Below are 20,729 nucleotides of genomic sequence, written 5' to 3'. Positions count from 1 at the left end.
CACTTCTTTTTCCTGGCTTTGATGTCTGGGAGCCACATATTTGTGGCAATTTCCACAGACATGTGTTGTTCTCAGACAGACCTGGCTGGGTTTCCGGCCTTAAAACACTGCTGCTTGGACTCAGGTTTGATCAGTTCTGAGTAAAGAGAGATTTTATACTGCATAACCATGGGGCTGGGACTCTCCAATTGAGTAATGAGTTGTTGGGAGCCTTGTCAGAGTGCAGAGGTGGGAAGCAGCTCCAGATGGCTGCAGGGGGATTGAAGTAGCTGAGTTAGGTGGGGTCTTAACCCAATTTGTCTGATGTCTTGACCCTCTAAACTTTACCAGGGGCAGCTCCATCAGACAGGGGACAGGAGAATCCCTGTTTTAGTCCTTTAAGCCTTTCCTACTCCAAAAACATAAAATCCAATTGCATGCATGTTAATACAAGCTTAACTGAACTGGCAAAAGCACTTCCTGAGCAGAAGAATTCAGTGTTTTAACTGTGTGTATTTGACTTATGTGGTGATAAAAAATGCCTGCAGCTGCCAAAGCTGGGTCAGTAGTCACCTTCCTATTTGGGCTGGTACTGGAGAAAGCTTTTCTGTTCCCCTGGCACGGCTCGAGTACAGAATGCAGGAGATGAGTCAGGAAATGCCAAAATGAGCTACTGCCTTTGTTTTAGCAGAGGGGCTTGTACTAAGAGCAGACTAATTCACACCCAACACCCTGGGTTTTCTAATGTTTGAAAGAATCTGATCATCTCTCCTTAATTTCCTCTTCCTATCTCTGTGTATTTTTAACTCCAACTCTTCTGTTGGGGGGAAAAATATCAACTTGTTTTTTCACATCCTCCTATTAATGCTTGTAGTACTGGTTTTCATTCAAGCTCTCCTCTTTCAGCTGTCTGTCCTTTTTGAGGTTTTCATGTCTTGAGAGACATGGAGATTCATTCTGGTGGGATATGATGGTTTGGCACAGCCCCATGGCAGAATCAGTGCAGGGAGTGGGGCAGGAGGGGCAAAATTCAGGAGCTTGAGGAAAACCTGGCACTGCTGTTTGATCATTTTACTAAGTAGCTATTGGATTTCCAAAGCTTACTGGAGGGCTGAAAACTCTAATTTCCTTTTTCTCTGTTCCCAAAGATGATAAATGCCCATTTCTTATGCTCCACCATCATCCACATCCTTGCAAGGAAAGAGTGAGTCAGCTGTCCCTGCTCAAAGGGACACAGGTCCCTGAAGCACACAGGTCCTGGAAGCTATCACAAATTAATTCAGTGACTGGGGAGGCCCCCAAAACACCAGGGGAAGGCAGAATCTTGGGCAGACAGCTCTTCTGAGCTCTTCCTTGCTGGCTGGCATGGATGAGCAGAGTCATGGATAGTTCTTGCCTTGTTCACTGTGCAAAGCCTGCAAGCACCAGGGCTGAACCTTGCAGTTTGGGCAGCAAGGCACTGCAGTGCTCCATGTGGTTGCACCCAAATCCAGGTACTTCACCTTAGAGGCTGAGCAATGTTAAAAATTATTTGGCTTTCAAACCAGGCAGTGTGTCTGAAGGTAGGATGTGGGGGCTGACCTGGGGCTGCTCTGCTCCAAGCTGGAGGTTGGAGTGAGCTGGGTGAAGTGGGGTCTTGCCTGGTGGTCTCCAACCCAGGCTTTGTCACCCTGCTCAGACAGAGGAGAAAGGGCAGTAGCTGAAGTGTAAACAGAACAAATTCAGCTGCTCCCTCAGCTTGGCTTGCCCACCTCTTAATTTGGGTCGGGGTGTTGGAGTTTGGCTGTGCCCATCCTGGGCACACATCACAGAATACAACAGCTGGGGTTAGAAACCAGCTACAGGATTGCACATTAAACCAAGGATATAATGTCTAAAACCTCTGATGGCAGAAATGGTTCCCAAACACTGCAGGTATTGATTAGCCCTTGGTGTATTTTATTAAAGGAGTTACACTTTTTAGTCAGAGGTTGAAAAGTCATAAGCCCATCCCTTTGATCAGGTGTTGCAAAATCTAGGTAGGGCTTTGTCAAAGGATGCAAAGCCTCGAAATGCTCCTGAATTGCTGTTTCTGATGCAGTATTTTAAGGAATACGTGTCAGAATTATTTGCAGAAGTGAAAACTTAGTTTGCTGGTGGTATAACTGCACTTGAAATGTTTTTTCTTCATGTTGCTTTCTGATTCAGTGCAGCTTTTCCTCACTTGAAGAAAATAAAGGCTCTGTCTGTGCTGTGCAGGTAAGAGCTGACCTCAGGAACCCTTGGCTTATGTTAAAACCACTTGGTTGCATAAGTGGTTATTACAGTTCTCAGTTCTTGTGCCATCAACTGACATTATTTGCTGAGAAATATCACAGTGCATTGTAATCTTTTTTATGTACTGGGGAAATTGAGAAGGACGAAGATTGAAATGACCAGGGAGGAACAGGAAAGGTGGGATACTTTTCATCTTAATTTATTATGGAAGGTTATGGAATGAGAGCTCTTCATGTGGATAGGGTTGTGATAACCACACGTGGTGCTTCAGGCACCCATGACAGATTGTTACAAGTTAAATCTGCTTAAAAATCTACTTCACTCCATATTTTCACTGTGTTGCATGGGGATTCTTTAATTGTTCCTGAATTAGAGAGGTTTTAATACCTCCCCATAAAACAGTCTACGCTGTGGAGTTTCATACCAATGAGTTTAGAGTCATTGAATGGCTGAGGTTGGGAGGGAGCTCAGAGCTCATCCCCTCCAAGCTCCTGCCATGCCCAGGGACACCTCTCATCCAGCCCAGGTTGCTCCAAGCCTCAACCAACCTGGGCTTGAACACCTCCAGGGAGGGGGCAGCCACAGCTTCTCTGGGCAATCTGTTCCAGAGTCTCAGCACCCTCCTGATGAAGAACTTCTTCCTAAGATCCAGTCTGAGCCTCTTCTCCCTCAGTTTCAAACCATTTCCCCTTCTCCTGTCACTGGACACTTATGAAAAGTCCCTCTGCAGCCTTCCTGGGGGTTCCTTCAGGGACTGGGGGGCAGCTCTAAGGTCCCTCTGGAGTCTTCCCTTCTCCAGGCTGAACAATCCCAGCTCTTCAGCCTCCCCTCAGAGCAGCCCTTGGATCATCTTTGTGGCCTCCTCTGGACTCATTCCAACAGATCTGTGTCTTTCTTGCAGTGGGGACACCAGAACTGGACACAGTATTCAAGAGCAGAGCAAAGGGGGAGAATCCCTTCTCTTGATGTGCTGGCCATGCCTCTCTTGATTCATAATCTAAATATCTGGGGGGTGGGACATCTCTGGCAGCTGATGATGTTACTTTCTATGAGGGGAACAAATGCCTGAAAATGCTGCTTCTGCTTTCACCAACCTGCTGATCTTTGTCCCTGGTTCCTGTGGCTGACAAGGAGCTCTGGGTGGAATTCTGCTCTGCTGAGGAACTTGATGGGAAGCTGCGTGGTGCACAGGTTCTGGTGAGCTGCCCATCACACCACAGGATCCTGGGCCTGAAAACTGGTTCCTGCCTCGAGGGACCTCTTCAACTAATGAAGACACGGGCCTGGTCTCCTAGATAGTACACCATATCTTGCATAAATTTAGAACAGAGTGCAGCCAATTTCACAAGCTGCTGCTAAATTATTCTTTCTCAAGCTGTGCCAGATAACTTCATGCATCAAAGTAGCACAAGCTGGAGATTTCTTAGCAAGGAGTTTTAGACCCGACATCCTCCAGTTCTGACATTGCTTCTTTCTTTGAGGCCCTCCACATGAAATTGTACAATACCAAATGGAGGAAGCTGTCTTGAGTAGGAGAGGCAAATCTCTGGCATTAGGAGTTATTTCAAAAAGTCTGTTCATCACCTCCTCTTTTTATAGATTATTAGGAGCTGCAGATGAGTGCTGCTGATGTCACCTGCAGCAGCATCCAGGCACAAGTCTAGTATGGAGGGTGGCCACCTCCTGCCTTCCCCTCCATTCAGCTTTGAAGTACTCAGATCAGAGAATCTCAGACTGGTTTGGGTTGGAGGAACCTTAAAGCTCATCCAGTGCCACCCCTGCCATGGGCAGGGACACCTCCCACCAGCCCAGGTTGCTCCTCTCCCAGCTCACTTAATCCTTAAACCAGAAAATGGGCAATTTAACATTCCTCAGCATAGCTGCCTGCAGCTTGGCAGATAACAGAGAAACAGCTTCACCCCTGAGGAACCTCAGCTCCTGCTGGAGCTCTGCACAACCACGTTACAGCAGCTGGACGTGGCTGCACGTGGTGGTTGGAGACACCTCTTCAGTCAAGGGTCTGTGGAAGAACAACCTGATTGTCAACAGCCCTTGGGGCTTGGCTGGGCTGGAGCAGCTAAGTTTGGTTTTTAAACACTCCTGGGAGTATTTGTAGGGAGCAGTTGCAGGGTTTGGGTGTTGGATGGGTATTAAGATGGGGTTGTGCACCACAAGGACACAGCTCGTGGTGGGAAGGTGCTATCTCCAAACTGGGTTTCCAGAAGGGAAGCAAGAACCGACACATTCAAGGTGGTCTGTAAAACATCTCCTGAAAGATTCAGTGTGTTAATGAACTAATGGCACTGAGATGAATTATTAATTAAAGAATTATAAGGCTTCAAATCAGGTAGTACCACAGACAACAATTCTTGCAGTGTTCAAAGGAAGCTGTGGGAACTCTCATCTCAGATCAAGTGTCACTTTTCCTACTTGTTTCCTTTTTTTTTTTTTTTGATGTGTGGTAAGTTTTGTGTGTCTGTCTTAAGGCCTTGCAGGCTCATGTTGCCTTGGAGCTCATGTGGTCCTTCTGGGTGTCTGCATTCCTTCCTGCCCCTATCATAGAATCATCATGGTTGGAAAGGACCTTCAAGATCATCAAGTCCAACCATCTGTCATTTGCTCTGGGAAGGAGCATTCCCTGAGCTCCTTCCCCAGGCAGACTCCATCTCTCTACGATTTCCCTCCCTGCTCTCTCACATGAGGCACAAATCTTAGGGTATCATAGAGCCACTCGTGACTTCCACTGGTGCAAACCTGTCTGTTGCTCTGCTTTCTCTTTCTCATAACTTGCAAAATTCATTCTGGCCCCTCGGGGACATTATTCCTGGCTTGGACAGACTGCAACAGTTTGGCAGAGGTGTGGAGAGAGGTGAGGAGGCTTTGAAGAGCTTGGGGTGTGCTCAGCTGAGCCCAAGTCCTCTGCTCAAATGCAGAAGAGGAAAAGCTACCAAGCAAGAGAGTGCTCAGCTGAGAAAAGCACTGACTTCTGTGTCATAATGTTAATTTTTGGATGTCTCAGGTGAAGGCAGGTGCTTTGCTGGCTGTAGCTTCATGCTGGGGTGAAGGAGATGAGCCTGTGAGCTGCAGGTTGGGGCTGCCTTTGCTGGGCTGGGACTCCAGGCTGGCTCCCTGGTTGGGATGTGATGATCATGTGAGTGTTTGGTGATGGAAATCAGCTCCCAGAACCCTGCAAAAACTTCAGCCAGCCAAGAAAGTTGGGTCACCCAAGAGTTTTGTGATGCTTAATCCTTGTGGAAGGGAGGTGGCAGGGACATGTGGCTGGCTGGCTTGGTTTGGGGGTCCCGTAAAACCTGACCCAGAAGAGCACAGTGTGTGTGGTAAGGAGCAGGGGAAGCACTGTGTCCTCAGGGAGCCAAAGCTTTTTGTTTTATTCTTTTGGCCAGGGCCAGCAGGCCTGCTCCATGACCTGGAATTATTCCCTTTTACCCCTTCAGTCAGCAGTGCTGCCAGAAGGTTTCTAAGTGACCCTCCAGGAGGGAGTGGAGTGCAAGGGGTAAATCATCTGAACTGGCAGCTCCAGCACCTCTGAGTTTCTGTTTCTTTCCTCTGCTTGTCCACCCAGCCATGAACTGAGGGAGGATTTCCTGGATGGAGGACTTGGGCTTTTTCTCTGCTGTTTCTGGTTCTGATTCAGGCTTGTGAGATGTGCATGGTGAGAACCACATCAAATACCAAGCCCCAAACTTCAGTCACTTGCAGAATAAATTTTGCTGCTACAGAAGGTGGTATTTTACTCTAAGAGACAGAGCAGATTTTTTTATTGGAAGGGCTGCATTAAGCAAGGTGAGTTCTCTGATTCTAGAAGCAGGCAACCTCTGGTTTTGTTTTTGCCAAGGCCACAAAAATCAGTGTTTGGGTGAGCTGTGTCTCATTGCAGGGAATAGCAGGGGTGTAATAGCTGCATAAAATCTTCTAATTAAAAGAAGCAGCTGAGCTGTTCAGGCTTGTGAACTGCCACTAAAATACTAATTACTTTGTAGTGTGAAAATGAGAAATCATGAAGGCTTCTCCTGTTTCAATCAAGTTCTTGGGTTATATTAGTGTCCAGAGTAGCTAATCCCCAAACTGCTGCATTTTGGGGGTAGGAGACCTGCAGCCTTTGTGAGACTGGGCAGGTGTTAGAATCATGGAGCACAGAGGGTGATTTAGCAGCTGGTGCCAAACTCTGAGAATAATTTTGGGAGAAATATCACTGTCTCTGGTCAACTAAAAGCCTATAACTTACCCAGTTTTGGTGACTTTCACATTTTGTGTCTGTATTTGTGGCTTCCAGATTGCTGATTGATGGTGCCTTCAGGTCTGCCAGCCTCCTAGGGTGAGGTGTGGGAATGAAGGATGGCTTTTTTGTAACTGAGGAGGAAAAAACCACAAAGCTGTTGGTTATTACCTTTATCTTTTCATCCCTCATTTTCTGAGTCGAGTGAGGGGTTGCTTTCTAAATGGGTTGTGTGACTTGAAGAGGTGTGGGGGGAGCAGCATCTGCAACCCAAGGAGGACACTTCTAGCCCATGAGCTGGGCTGACTTCTCTGCAGCACAGCTGGAACCAAAACCATTTCTTCCCAGTTCAGTGCCCTGTCTCCCCAGTAGCAGCCAAAATGCAGAGACTGTCTTCGTTTTGGGGGATGCCTCAGTAAAGTCTTCTCATGGCCTTGAGTTAGATTTCAGGATAGAACCCAGCAGAGCTGCAGCTAATTTCTTTAATGTGTGACTGCTCCTCCTTTCCCAGCCCTGCTAAATATCCATCCTTCAAATAATCTTCCAAGGTTTTTATGCTTTGTAAAACTCTGATGGGTGTTGTGCTGGGAACTCAGTGGCTGAAACTTCAGACTATGACCATTTTTTACAGGAAAAGTGATTTCTTAAGGGGGAGCTGCATGCATTCTCATTCAGGAGTGCAAACAAAAAATGTGGAAAAAAGAACATTTTATGCAGCAGTTTAAAGTTGTAATCATGTTTAGGATCACTGTTATGTTCAGGTCAGCTTCAGCAGCTGCCTCTGGGCTCAGTCCCTCCCTGCAGTTTGTAACGTGCCAGGGATGCTCTTGGGGAGCTGTGTCAGAAATATTTTATGGCCCAGCCTTCCCATTTCTCCAGTCCTGCTTGGTCCTGTCCTTAAGGCTGACGTGGTCACTGTCCTGGCAAACCTGGTGACAATCAAACTTTGAATAGAAAGTTCATTTTACTGCAGATCTGCTTCTTGGTCTGGTTGACCAAGCAGCAGCGAATGGGCTTGCACTGGCACGAGGCAAGTGGCCACAACTCTGGCAGTGCCACTTTCTACTGGATCTCCTCAGTTTGGTGGTTCTGCTGTTTGGGTTTCACATTCCTGACATTGTCCTTTGGTGCCACCTGATTTCTGGGGGTGGTGTCTGGGAGAGCAGGGTCTTGCCTGGCCTCCCAGGACAGGGGCTGGCTGGGAATAGCTCTGAGAGCATCCAGCCACACAAGATGTTTTCTTTCCAAACCCATTCCTCCCCTGGAAAGAACCTGGTAGTGGATTTGGATTTTTACAAGGTGAAATGAAAAGTCTGAGAGGAGGAACTGAGCATGAGGAAGTCAGTACTGATGGTTCAGGGATGGAACTGCTCTATCTTAGGGAGAGGACAATTTTAAGGCTGTGATTTCCTTACTCATCCTTGGCTTGGTATTCCTCTGGTGGTTTCTTGACCCACAGACCTTTTGCAGTTTCCTGGCCTCCTTGGAATGGACTCTCCAAGCACATAGTCCCATTTTTGGTTGCAGGATGACATGCACCTTACCAAGTCACATTGGATGTGATTTATCTCCCCCGCATGGATGGTGGCTGAGAACATGCAGCTCCTCCCAAACAACCCTGGGGAGATGAAGTCTCTCTTCCTCCTGTTTTTATATATCCTTAGGAATTATCTAGAAAGGTGGATGTGGACATCAGGGGGTGCTTACAAGTACACTGTCTGCTGTGACTACACGTATTGATCAGTTTGTGAGTGTTTTAAGAAATAAGGAAAGGATGTCTTGGTGTAGATCTTGAGATGACAGACAGAAATCCAGGTTTGCCTTTAGTGTGCAGATGTCAAGAGAAGAAGCAGCACCTCAACATGTTGTTCTTGCTGCCTCTACTTGGGCAGAAAGCAGAGGCAAGCTTAATAATCCATTGGAGCAGCTCAGCCCCAACCCCTGGCAGATAAGATCTGTATCAAGTTCATGTAAAATTAAGAAACAGTTTTCCAGTGTCACATGGTGTGTGCCCAGCTTCCTGACATTGCCCTGCTTGGGACTCTGGGGCTTTGTTTAGGATGCCAAGCTGTTCAGAGCTGACTGGGTGTGGGGGTGTGTGACATCTCTGCTTCTAATTTATTTTGTGTATTTTTGGAGTGCAGGCTTCATTTGGCATCTCTCCTTGGGATATTGGCCCACGGTGCTCATCTCTAGCTTAGAGCAGACTCTGCAGAGCTCAGACAGTTTTAGTGCTGCTCACCAAGGCTCTTGAGCCTTTCCCCACCCTAACATTTTGGTGAGAAATCCCTCTGAACAGTGGCAGGATTATTGCAGACTGTTTGGAGTTCCTGAGCACAGCCTCTTTTCTGCAGCATGATGGGAGGTTTAATTACCACAGGCAAGTGCAATCATAAATAAACCTCTAAAAATGAAATGGAATTTTAAGGCTACATCAGTATATTCCCCTCGATGGCATTGCCTCTCTGGAGAGGTAATACCATGGCTTTCCAGCTGAAGGGAGCTGATGAAATCTATTGACTTTTCCATCTTTTGGAAGAATTCAGAAATTATAAAGATAAAATATGAATTTAAAAATTATGGAAGTAGCTGGTGGTTTATGGAGGGAAGTGGATTGTTGAGCTAAGACAAGGCAGTGAGGGGTTTGCTGTGGCTGAGCAAGAGATGCTTTGCTGGCACATTGCTTACCTTGTGTTACCTGAGCTGGCACAGACAGGATCCAGGGTGCCTCTGTGGCTTATTTTTTTTAATTACTAGTATTATGCAGCTTGGTCCAAGCCTGGTTTTTAACCTGAAACCCCATTTGTGGTGTTAAAAACCCACCCAAGACAAAGTACCCTGTCACAGAGATACTCAGCTCATGGCTTCCATACCCATCCCCTTCCCACAACCACCACACTGAGGAAAAATCCCAGCAGGATTAGGGGGGTGTAGACAACCTTTGCTTCCACCCCAACCAACCTTTCCAGGTTTAAGCTGAAAACAGACAACTTGCATTGATGCTTGGGTTGCATTTGAAGAAGACAGAGGCCAAGGAACAAAACAGAGCTGTCCTTAGAAACACATTTGTATGGGGCAGAATAATTGATAGGGGTTTGTGGTGTCTGCACTGCTTTGGGGTATTGCTGCCAGCTCCCTGATGAGTCCCTCCTGGCAGCTTGTGGGCTGAGGGAAAGGCACCAGGGTGAGGTGAGGTCTGGGGATGATTTACGTGCTGGGGAGCTGTCTCCAGTTCTTTTTCATTTAGAGATGCAAAACTGAGCCTGAAAGTAATGAGCTCTGGATAATTAGGTGCTTGTCTGCAGGTGTAACTAGTGCAGCTGCCTACAGCTGGTGCTCTTAATATTGTAATATTTTTATTTGAAAGCATTAGGGAATGAATGAGATGCTGTCAATACAGCTAATATGCAACAAAGGATTTCTTTTCTGTTAGCTTCCCCTCTAACCTCCAGCTTTCCTTTGGCATTCTGTGCAGCTTGACTGTGAGATGTGTCACACGTGGATCAAACACTCAAAGGAAATGCTGATGATAAGTAGCAAAGTGTTGTATTACACAGTGGTGATGTCTGGTGTGCATCAAAGATTGACAAGAGGCCTGATCTAATTTATCATCATTAATGATCAGCCAGATGGGAATCTCAAATAGCTCAAATATCTGGAATTCCTGCTTTGGTATGAAATGGATTGTGAAGGCTTTGCTGTTGCAAAAAATGCAGCACCTGCACATCAGGAAAAGGGGAGTGAGGAGCAGAGCCTCCCAGAATGGATGTACAGAGGAAAAAAGACTTTGGAAATTAGAGTTTTGTGGAATGGGTACTTAAAAAAAAGAAAAGCAGGCAAGTTGGAGGACTTGGAGATGTGCTCTGGTATGAACAGAACGTGCATGGTGAATGTGGCTGCTGCAGTGGAGTCAGGAGGAAGCTCCAGGTCCCAGGCTGAGAATTCCATGTGTGAGCACCCAGAGCAGCCTTTAGCTGAGCCCCTCCAGAACATGTGGGGACGGGGAGAGGGAGAGGAGGAGAAAGCTGAATAGCTGGAGGATGCTGGGGGGAAGGAAAGGGAACTGGTGCTTTTCAGTGAGTGTTTGAAGGTCACATTTTCCTTTCAAGCTGCAGTGTTCAGAGGAGCCTTGGACAGCTTGTCTTCCGACAGCCATTGAGGTTCCTGGGGATTTGTGTGCCCCTTTTCTTTGGAAAGCTCTCACTGCTGCCCTGTTCCTATTCAGTTCAGTGCAAGCAGAGTTTGGGTGACGTTATGTGGCAGACAGAAGGGAAGGAAGTGTTTGGGATTATTGAAAAGCAAATCCTGAGCTGAATGATGTGTGATTAGGTAAAAAAGATGAATTTCGAAGGGAGTTTTATTAAAGGGAGAATATTTGTTTAGAGTGTGGCATAAACTGTGGGAAGGAGCAAAAACCTCCCTGGTTGAAACATTGGGATCTGGATGAAGCTTGGGGGATGATACTTGAGTGAGGGGGATGGATGAGCCTCATCACTTTCAGTTATCATCAAAGGGTTCAAACAAGGAGCAAGGAAAGGGCCCTGCAGTCAGTAATTTGTAAGGAGGAAACAGCAGCTCAGAAAGGAGCCAGTGAGGCTGTGTGAAACATCACCAGTATCTATGTGGAGGCCTGCCTGGTACAAAAGTAAAAGATAAACACCTTATTTAAAGTATTTGTTACAAGTATAATACAGCTTATAAATGAGAACTTGAGGAGAATTTAGTGTTACTGTTTAATACACAACATGAAGGATTCATAAGGTATTTTCCACAAACACTTCATGGATCCACTTCACATTTATATGTTTGACAAATGGCAATTTGGTTGTGAACATGGACTACACCTGTGGAGGTAAGGAGCTTTATATTAGGCCATAAAATGTTGAAACAAGCTTAATAATGGCTTTTGCCATAAGATCCTTCTGGGTATAAGTCATTACAGAAAGGAGTGAATCTTGAAAGTATGGTTTACATCTCTTTACAGGAGTAGGGGGGGTGATGATGTTCTGTTCCATTCAATAGCTCGGGAATTTGAAACCATAAACCCCATTTTTGCCACTTTTCAAACACCTTTTCTTGTGTTCCTTTCTTTTTAAACCATTTGACTAGCTAGAAATATATCCTTAATGTCAGAACTGAGGTTTGGTGTAAAACTGGCACAGCTTTTCAAGGACTTCTTCACCCGCAGCTTTTCACTTTGACTGGATCTCTGAGTGCTCATCCCAGCAAAAAAGTTGTATTTATTTTTTCCCTGCTAAAATAACAGGAAACACCAAACATTGCAGCAACAATTCCCGGTTTGGTTTTGACTGTGATACAGTCAGGGCTCTGAATCATACTTTATTTTGACATTTTCTCCACTTACACAAGTTGCATCTGTCTAAGAAAACTAAAATAAACTCACTGGTTTAGTGCAGAGGGCCAGTTCCTTCCTTTGAGGTTCGACTGGAAGGTATGGTCCTCTTGGCAGGAATCCACTAGCAAAAATACCAAACCAAAACAAATCACCCAGACAGACTAAAACTACCCCAAACCCCTGCTAAAAAGAAACCAGATCTCTGCAAGGACTGGTGATGTGTCTGGGCAGCCTGTAGCTGCTGGGTCAGCAGCAGGTAAGCATTTTATTAGGTTCTCCTTAAACCCTCAAACATTTCCCAAAGCCCTTGAATTAGTTTGATCTTGATTTTTGTAATATTAATTATCTCTCATCTCTCATTAGCAAGAGCTGCTTGGCTGTGAGGGGATAAGGTGTGAGATTCCTGCAAGACAGCTGGAAAAAGTGGAGAGGACAGGGACAAGGGGAAAGCAGCATGTGCCTCTGTAATTAAGGGCTTGATTCCCTGTGTCACAAGGGGACTGAATTCTAGTCACACAGGAAACATTCATCCTGTTGGGTTGGTTTTTTTTTTCTCAAAGTATGGAGTTGTTTTCTTTGTAACTTGATTTTTTTTTTCTCCTTGGATGATGTTTGGTTGTATTTCAGCATGGAGAGAGGGGTTAACACTGGTGTTTGATCTTCGAGCTTTGCTTTTTTTCCCCATCTGGCATGTCACTGGGTAGAATTTGGGTCTGGTTTTTTTGTTTCCTTTTTTAAAGGCTGTGGTTTGTTTTACCAGCTTTGCTTCCCATGGCTTCTCAAATGTGGCCTCTCAAAAGAGGAATTCAGTTTGAAGGGAAAATTGGTTCAGGAAGTACTTGCTAAACAAACGAGGTCGTGGTGGTGCCCGTTGCTGCCTTAGGAAAAGCTGAGGAGAACCAGTTGCAAAATTTCTTGCTGGGGAGTTGGTGCTGGGATTTAATTCCCCTTCCAACAGGGAGCATTGAAGCTTTCCAAGCTCTTCAGACTTCTCAAACACAACGGGCAGTAGGTGAGGTGTTTTTGTTTCTTTTTTACCTTGACGCTTTCTTTTGTGCTCCTGGTTTGATTTTTATCCAATATAAACTTGCTGAGAGGACTCTGATGCTGCCTCCCATCCCTTCTCCAGTGTGTGTGCACAGCAGAAAAACTCCTGAAACAGAGGGATTTCTGCAGCGTGGAAGCACAGGGTACAAATCCTCCTGAGGCTCAGCTGAGCCCCCTTTGCACCTCCTCTTTGAGGCTGCCAGGGTGAGGGGCAGGAAGAGCTGAGAAATCATCTCCAGGTGGCACAGAGCTACCTGGAGGGGAAGCCCTGGTGCTGGAACAAGCTGAGGGACCTCAGAGTAAGGTAGGATGGAGCTGGGTGAACAAAAGGCTTTGCCTGGTGAGTGGAGGAGCTGCCAAGGCTGGGGTGATGCTGGGGAAGGTTGAGCCCTGGCTGCCATAGCTTTTCCCTTTTCACCTTTTGAGTGAGCTCTTGCGGTTTCCGAAGCTGCTTAAATGAGGTGCTTCTGCTGGCAGGGTGTTCACCTCCTGCATTTTAATTGCATGTTAAAAGGAGAAGAGACTGCAGAGGAGAAACATGCTCTTAGAACAGCTCTCCAGCAGCAAATATACCTCCCTGCTCAGGGAAGACTTTAAAATTTCCTCGTACCAGAAAGCTGAAAGGAGTGCTTGAATCTGGGGTGGTTTCTTGCCCTGCTGTAATCTTGCTTGATGATTTTATCTTGTATTTTTTTTCAGTTGTTTCATACCCAGTTTTGGCACGAGCAGGGACAAGCATTGGGGTTATATAAGCCCAGGGGTAGCTGGTGGGAGCCTCACTGCATTTCTGTGTAGGGATGAAAAGTGTTGGAGTTCTGGAATGCTTTTTGTGTACCACGTTTGCATACGTGCCCTTGGGTACCCGCAGATATTTTTATTCATGTGAGAAGGTGCCTACTTGGCACTGTCAGCTGGAAGTGAAAGGCCAGCAGTGCATGCTCAGGGTAAAATGGTTGCTGAAAATGAGCTTAGGTGAGAAGCACTGTTTGAGGGAAAATGAATCCATTTTGGAAAAAAACGTAATAACGTTTTTTCTTTCCCTCTCCAATCCTAGAAGCAGGAACAGCAGAGAAAATCCTTTAGATTCTTGCAGTCAGAGCCTGTTTCACTGCATGTTTGCTGGAAAAGCACACAGAAAAATTGCAGCATTTCGGGTTTGTAGCATTATCAGAACAAGCAGACAAGTGTGATAACTGAGGGGAAGATTTCTGCAAGAAATTCCTCCTGACTGTTATTTAACTCTGCATTTGGCAGTGCCTCTGAATGTTCCAGCTGCCAGGCAGTTCTGATCTGGATTTTCTTTTTTAATCACTTTACAGAGAAGTCAAATATTCACCCACTCAGAGCATGCCTGTGTGGCTGTCTAATTAAAAGATACCCTCCCTCCTTTTAGGGAGACTTTTGATTTCAAGAAACGTTCTGTTCATTTCCAAGCAGTGTTACTATCTCACTGTGCCTTCTCCCACTGGCTCTTTAATAGCTCCTGAAATTCCCCAGCTTGCAATCACTGCTGCAGCCAGATGGGGACTGGGTGGAACTCCCATTGCATCTGTGCCTGCTTTTATTCATCTTCCAGAAGTATCCCACTCACGTGGATTTCTAAATATATATTTTTCTTGAGTTAATGACCCCTGTTCAGCACTGAAGAGAATCCAGAGGCAAGGCTGCCTTCCTTCTCCTGGTTTTTGGAGTGATGCTGATGGAGGAGGGAAAGCTGTAGAGCTGCTCAGCATGAAAAGCAGAGGCTGTAATTCCACTTTACCAACCTGCTGGTGATTGAGGAGGTTCCCCTTCTTTCTGCTCTTCTGCTTCATTGCCTGCCTCGCCTCTTCTCCCTGTGGTAATGGAAGGATCTCTGAAAGTGGTGTGAGGTTTGGGTTTAGCTTTGCTTTTCCACCCCTCTCTCTCTCTCTCTTCCCACCCTCCTAGATAATTTCAGAGCATGGCTGCACAAACACTTGAATCAGTGCAGCTGAAGAGGGTGACGTGGGTGGCAAGGATAAAGGGGGAGGAGGAGGGGGAGGGCACAGGATCCTTCTGAATTGGATCTAAGCATGCCAGGGTAGTAACATGAAAGAGCTGCCTGAATTATTCAGCAGATGCCCATTTTCTTGGCAGTGTGGTTAATTAATTGCTGGATGGAGCCAGGGTGGGTTGTACTTTAACACTTCCATGGGCTGGGGTCCTGCAGGTTGCATCCTGTCTGGGGTCCTGCAGCTCTCACTGGTACCAAAATCTCAATGAAGTGAGAGGAGTGCCCTGGAGGATGCTTTTCTGTGGACATGAAAGAGATGATGCTGCTGGATGAAGTTTCATTTCTCCCCCTTGGCTGCTGTGACCCATTGCCAGCCTATGGTGGAGTCTTCTGTGCTGGCACTTGGAACCCACTTCTCCAAAAGAGAGCTTGGTTAGCATGATTTGGGTGATGAATTTCTGCAGACCCCCTGGCTTGCTTCTCCTGAAATACCAGCAGCCATTACCCCAGGCTGGGGAGCAGGGGAAGGAGGGCAGGACAGAAACAAGCTCCAGGAGGCTTGCTAGGAAGCAATCACCTCTCCACCAGCCCCAGCTCTTTGCAGTGGGTCAGTCTATAGAAGTCAGGTGTTGGAAATAATCCCTTTCCCCAACCAGCCTCTCTCATTAAGGCACACTGGAATTTAAGGCATTTTTGTCCCTATCAGTTCCACGTCCAGGTTAAGTCCTTTGGCAAAAATAAAGGACTTCAGAGGTTTCTTTTCTTCTGATGGGAATCATTGCTTTCCAGAAGGGATCTTAAATGGCAACCCCAAACTCTGCAAATCCATCTAAACTGCTCATTCCTTTAGGCAACCCTTCCTGGGTGCAAAAAGAGAGGTTACTCTACTCAAAGAAGCTTATTTTCTCCTGGCTTATATAAGTTCTAAAATAAGAAAATAAATCCCAACCTTCTCAAGGATGAAACAGTTTTTTCCAAACTGAGGAACAATCTCTTTTGAAGCAGCAATTGCTTCAATTAATTGTCAGAACTGCCTGGAGATTGGAAATCTCAGCTGTGACAGAAGGGTGGCAGCTTAAATCCATGTCTCCACCCTATCCTTGGCTCTCAGGAGGTGGCTCTGGGGGTGAGGGGAGAAAATTTCAGTTTTTGTTCTGACTGGCAGTGTGTATCTACCCTTCCTCACTTCAGTTTTAGCTTTCTGTCTGTGTTTTCCACAAGTCAGGTTGGAGGCTGGGAGTGGCACCTCAGCTCCATTGGAATCCGAGGGGGATCTTCCCATTGCTTTGCTGAAGTCAGGACTTGACATCTAATTTTGCTGTTAAAAACCTCTTTATTTTATCAAACCATACCACTCATGTGCAAGCTGGCACTTTGAAGGCAAACCTTAGACACTTAAATAAATTCTTGCACTTAAAAAAACCCCAAAAAAACTCATCAAAAAGTGATGGAGGCTGAGTAAGCCCTGTGTTGAGAACCAGTGGTGCCAGATCCTCATCTTGGTTCTCTCTGGTTGTGGGTGTCCTGATTTACACCTGCCAGGCTGTGATGGGGCCATGACTTGTGTGCAGAGGTGCTATGAAAGTCAGAGGTGGTCTGTTCCCTGCTTAATCCTTTAACACAGGCTTGTTTCTTTTGTCTGACATTCAGACAGCCAATACAGAACAAAATTTGAAGCTTTTAGAACCATTTTTCAGCCTGCTTGGTGAGGGTTGAGCTTTCTAGTGATGTGCTTGGCATCTAAATACCATGAGGTTGGACATTTGTGTCTGCTCTGCAGGGGTGGAGGAGGAGATCTGGCTGGGCCATGTTGCAGATGATTGACAGAGCAGAGTTTTGACTTCAACCTTAAAATTTGGTGCATTTTAAGGAAGGGGAACCAGTGGGATGTGATGCTTGGATCCCCACTGAGTCTCCACAGCACTGGCAGGGACTTTCTTGCCAATGTTTGTCCCTGCAAAGGTTTAGGCAGCAGCATTTGGCCACAACAACCCCATGCAGCGCTACAGGCTGGGGACAGAGTGGCTGGAGAGCAGCCAGGCAGAAAGGGACCTGGGAGTCTGGATTGACAAGAAACTGAACATGAGCCAGCAGTGTGCCCAGGTGGCCAAGAAGGCCAATGGCATCCGGGCCTGTATCAAAAACAGCGTCACCAGCAGGTCCAGGGAGGTGATTCTGCCCCTGTACTCAGCGCTGGTGAGGCCACACCTCGAGTCCTGTGTCCAGTTCTGGGCCCCTCAGTTTAAGAAGGATGTAGAGGTCCTGGAACAGGTCCAAAGGAGGGCAACCAGGCTGGTGAAGGGACTCGAGCACAGGCCCTATGAGGAGAGGCTGAGAGAGCTGGGGCTGTTCAGCCTGAAGAAGAGGAGGCTCAGGGGAGACCTCATTGCTGTCTACAACTCCCTGAAAGGAGGCTGTAGCGAGGTGGGAACTGGACTCTTTTCACAGACGACCTTCAACAAGACAAGAGGACACAGTCTTAAGTTGTGCCAGGGGAGGTCTAGGTTAGATATTAGAAAGAATTTCTTCACGGAGAGGGTGATCAGGCTATGGAATGGACTGCCCGGTGAGGTGGTAGATTCTCCGTCCCTGGAGACATTTAAAAAAAGACTGGATGTGGCACTCAGTGCCATGGTCTAGCAACTGCTCCGGTGGGTCAAGGGTTGGACTAGATGATCTCTGAGGTCCCTTCCAACCCGGCTAATTCTGTGATTCTGTGTGATTTCTTCAGAGCTCAAACTTGCAGGGCTCTTGAAATACTCAAGCTCATCTTCTAGGTTTAAAATTTAACTTAAAGTGGGTTTTATCTCATTTGAACAAAACCCAAGCAAGTGTTTTCATGGTTTTATTTGATTTTGTTAAGCAGCACCGTGCTGTTAACAGGAGGTCTGTGGTGTTGGCTCCTGTGCAAGCAGTGCAGCACTCAGACTGTTCCCATCTCCTGAGAGGCTTTGACGTAGAAAATGTAAACAGTAAAAAGGTGAAATCTGGATCTGGCATTCAGTGGGAATTTTTTCAGCAAGTTAAGCCTGGCTTTTTATGGCAGTGAGCATCAGGTATTGAGTATTCACGTGCTGGACCTAAGGCCACAAGGTGTTAACTAAGTCAGGAGGTTTTTTTTTTCTTTAAAATACCTGAGTCCCTTTGTTTTGTTCTACAACTGAAACAGATTCCAGCTTTGTTTTGCTGCACAAAGTCTTCCCTTTTTTTCCCCTCCAGGTTCCCACAGTACCCTTTCCAATTTAAGAAAACTATATTGTCTCTAAATAACCCTTCAGCAGATCATCCAAACTTCCAAGCTGTCTGAGAGCCCCTTTTAGAAGCGATTTGGGTGGGTGGATGAGGAAAGGAGTTACTGGGTGAAGAGAGGCAAACAAGGAAACAATTCTACCCCCATTCCTGCATGGCCAGCAAAACAGGCACTGCCTTTGTCCACAGCTGCCCTGCTGATCAGCAGGGTTTGTCCTGCTGAATGCGAAGGGCTTGTGGGTTTGGGGTTTTTTTTCCCTTACTCTTTCAAATAAAAATGAGATGGGGGATTCTCTTGACAGGACGAAGGTTTTGTAGATGGTTCGGGTGATTTGTTTGGATTGGTTTTGGGTGGTTTTGTTTGTTTTTTTCTTTTTTTGTTGGTTTTTTGTTTTTGTTTTGTTTTTTTTCTTTAATTCTCTTCCTGTATTTGTTGGTGAAATCTGCCTTTTGAACCCACACTGAGCTCTTCTTTTTGGAACAACCTTGAAGGATCGGAGCTGCCTGGTTGCATGTGAGTGCCTCAGATGGTTGTGTGTCTGCCCCCGTGGGGATGGTGAGTGGCTGAGTTGAGTGAGGGTATTTTGGCTGCATGGCTCACCCAAATCACCCCTTTTCTTCCCTTCAATGCTGCTTTCCTTAACTGCCTGCATTGCAGAATCCCCCGAGGTCCTGTTCAGCAGCCCCTCGAGGACCGGATCTTCACTCCGACCGTCTCGGCTGTGTACAGCACTGTGAGTATCCACGGGGTCCTGCAGCCCCCTTGCTTCAGACAGGAACATGCTTGCCAAACAGAAGGGAATTGTAGAGTTTGGGGTTATTTGGGAAAGAAAAAAAGCAATACAATTAAAATCCATACTGTTTTAAAACCATACATTAAAAAATAAAAATTTTTTTGCAGCTTTGGAGCATTCAGTGCAGGAAAGATGTAGATGTTGGAAAGGGTCCAGAGAAGGGGCACAAAGTGATCAGAGGGCTGGAGCAGCTCTGCTCTGGAGCCAGGCTGAGAGAGTTGGGGGTGTTGAGGCTGGAGAAGAGAAGGCTGCAATGGGGAGACCTTAGAGCACCTTCCAGTGCCTGAAGGGGCTCCAGGAAAGCTGGGGAGGGGCTTTTCACCAGGGAGGATTGCAGCAGGACAAGGGGGAATGGTTTTCAACAGAAAGAGGGTAGATTTAGGTTAGATGTTAGGAAAAAATTCTTCCTCTGGAAGAGGTTGCTCAGGGAGGTTGTTGATGCCCCATCCCTGGAAATGTTTAAGGTGAGGTTGGATGAAACCTTGTGCATTCTGGGCTGGCAGGAGGTGTCTCTGCCCATACAAGGGTTTGGATCTTGATGATCTTTATGGTCCCTTCCAACCCAAACCATTCTATGAAAAAGCAACTTTTTTTTGCCTCCTAAAATAAATGATAATGGATGAGGATCCTTTTTATTGCTGGAAAACAAGAAATCTTGGGGACTTTTGGGTCTTTTCCTTTTTTTAAGTATCTAGTTTTAATAGGAAATAGAGTAAAATTTCCTAACAGAGTTTCATTGGATTCAAAACATTAGTGGCCATATTTTCAGTCTGTTGGCTCCATCTCCTCTCTGTCTCTTGCCTCTTGAGGACTGCTTTGTTGGATTGTGTTAGTGGCTGCAGGTTTCTAACAGTTTTGTGTCTGAAGAACAGTCAAGGAAGATTTGTTTCTCAGGTGAAGAATTCCATTACACAAAGGAAGAAATGTTTTGATTGTAGATGGAATATTTGGGATGGGTGCTTCAGGCTCACTGTCCTGGGTGTTTGTGTATAAAGTTTGATTATCAGGGAAGTTTAGCTTAGAAACATCATTTATTTGTGAACACACAATGCTGTGTTCCTTTTATGTGTTTCTTTCTTTTTTTTTTTTTCAAATGGTAATAGCTGGAAGCTCAGTGGTATTTACAAGCTTTGCTAAATCAGCACAGCTCTGGGAATGTAATATTTTGCTTTTCTGATGGGATAGTGCAAATATTTTTAATGCCAAAAAATGCTTTTAAGATGCTCTTTTTTAATTATTTGGAAAACAGGGAGAAAAGCTGCAGATAGGAGAAGATTCACTGTATTTGTGCAGTAACATAAGCTGCTTATAGAAAAACATAAGCTGCTCTACAAGGTTTTTTTCCTTCTCTTTATTTGCATGAAGAAGTGGTGACAGGGTTATCAGCTCCATCTCCTCTGTGCACACAGCCTGGGTCTGGAGCATCTTTGGCCCTTTCCTTTTTTGGGTTGTGGAGAAGAGTTTTGTGACTCTCTTCTACCAGAGAGTTTGCTGTCAAGCCATGCAGAGCTGAGGTTTGTGCAGGATTATGTGCAAAAAATCCAGATCCAAGAAAGGCAGAGCCTCAAGGAGGAGTTGTAGTAGCAGGAAGATTTGGGTTTGACCATGGGTGGTCTGGTGGGCAGCCAGCAGTGGATTTCCATCCAGGTGAGTCTGAAAGGTTGGGCTACAACTCTGAGGAGGGCTTCAGATTCTTAGTTTGTGGTTTTGACAGCAGTGGTTCAACAGATTCAAGCTGCAGAGTGGGTTTTGGGGCTGGTTTTGGGGTTTTTTTTATTATTATTTTTGGTTTTTTTTTTCTAGCTCTGCCCTCAGTGGGATGTACATACATCCATG

At 46.0% G+C, this 20,729-nt stretch overlaps 1 protein-coding gene across 6 annotated transcripts in view; it reads left to right on the top strand.

The window, feature by feature from the left end:
- Nucleotides 1-20,729, top strand: part of EIF4G3 (eukaryotic translation initiation factor 4 gamma 3) — a 138,871-nt gene that overhangs the window by 21,531 nt on the left and 96,611 nt on the right. For 3 of the 6 annotated variants that reach the window (XM_030463917.1, XM_030463915.1, XM_030463914.1), the window contains exon 2: nucleotides 18,758-18,833. The gene's annotated coding sequence lies outside the window, so the exon portion shown is untranslated. Of the gene's footprint in view, nucleotides 1-18,594; nucleotides 18,614-18,757; nucleotides 18,834-20,729 lie in introns of those variants that run through there. The other 3 variants (XM_030463913.1, XM_030463911.1, XM_030463916.1) reach the window with 2 other exon arrangements.

The sequence above is a fragment of the Calypte anna genome, chromosome 21 (genome assembly GCF_003957555.1).
Source record: "Calypte anna isolate BGI_N300 chromosome 21, bCalAnn1_v1.p, whole genome shotgun sequence".
Lineage (NCBI taxonomy): Eukaryota > Metazoa > Chordata > Aves > Apodiformes > Trochilidae > Calypte > Calypte anna.
The sequence above is the reverse complement of the archived record's forward strand: the minus strand, read 5'-3'. Positions and strand labels throughout refer to the sequence as shown.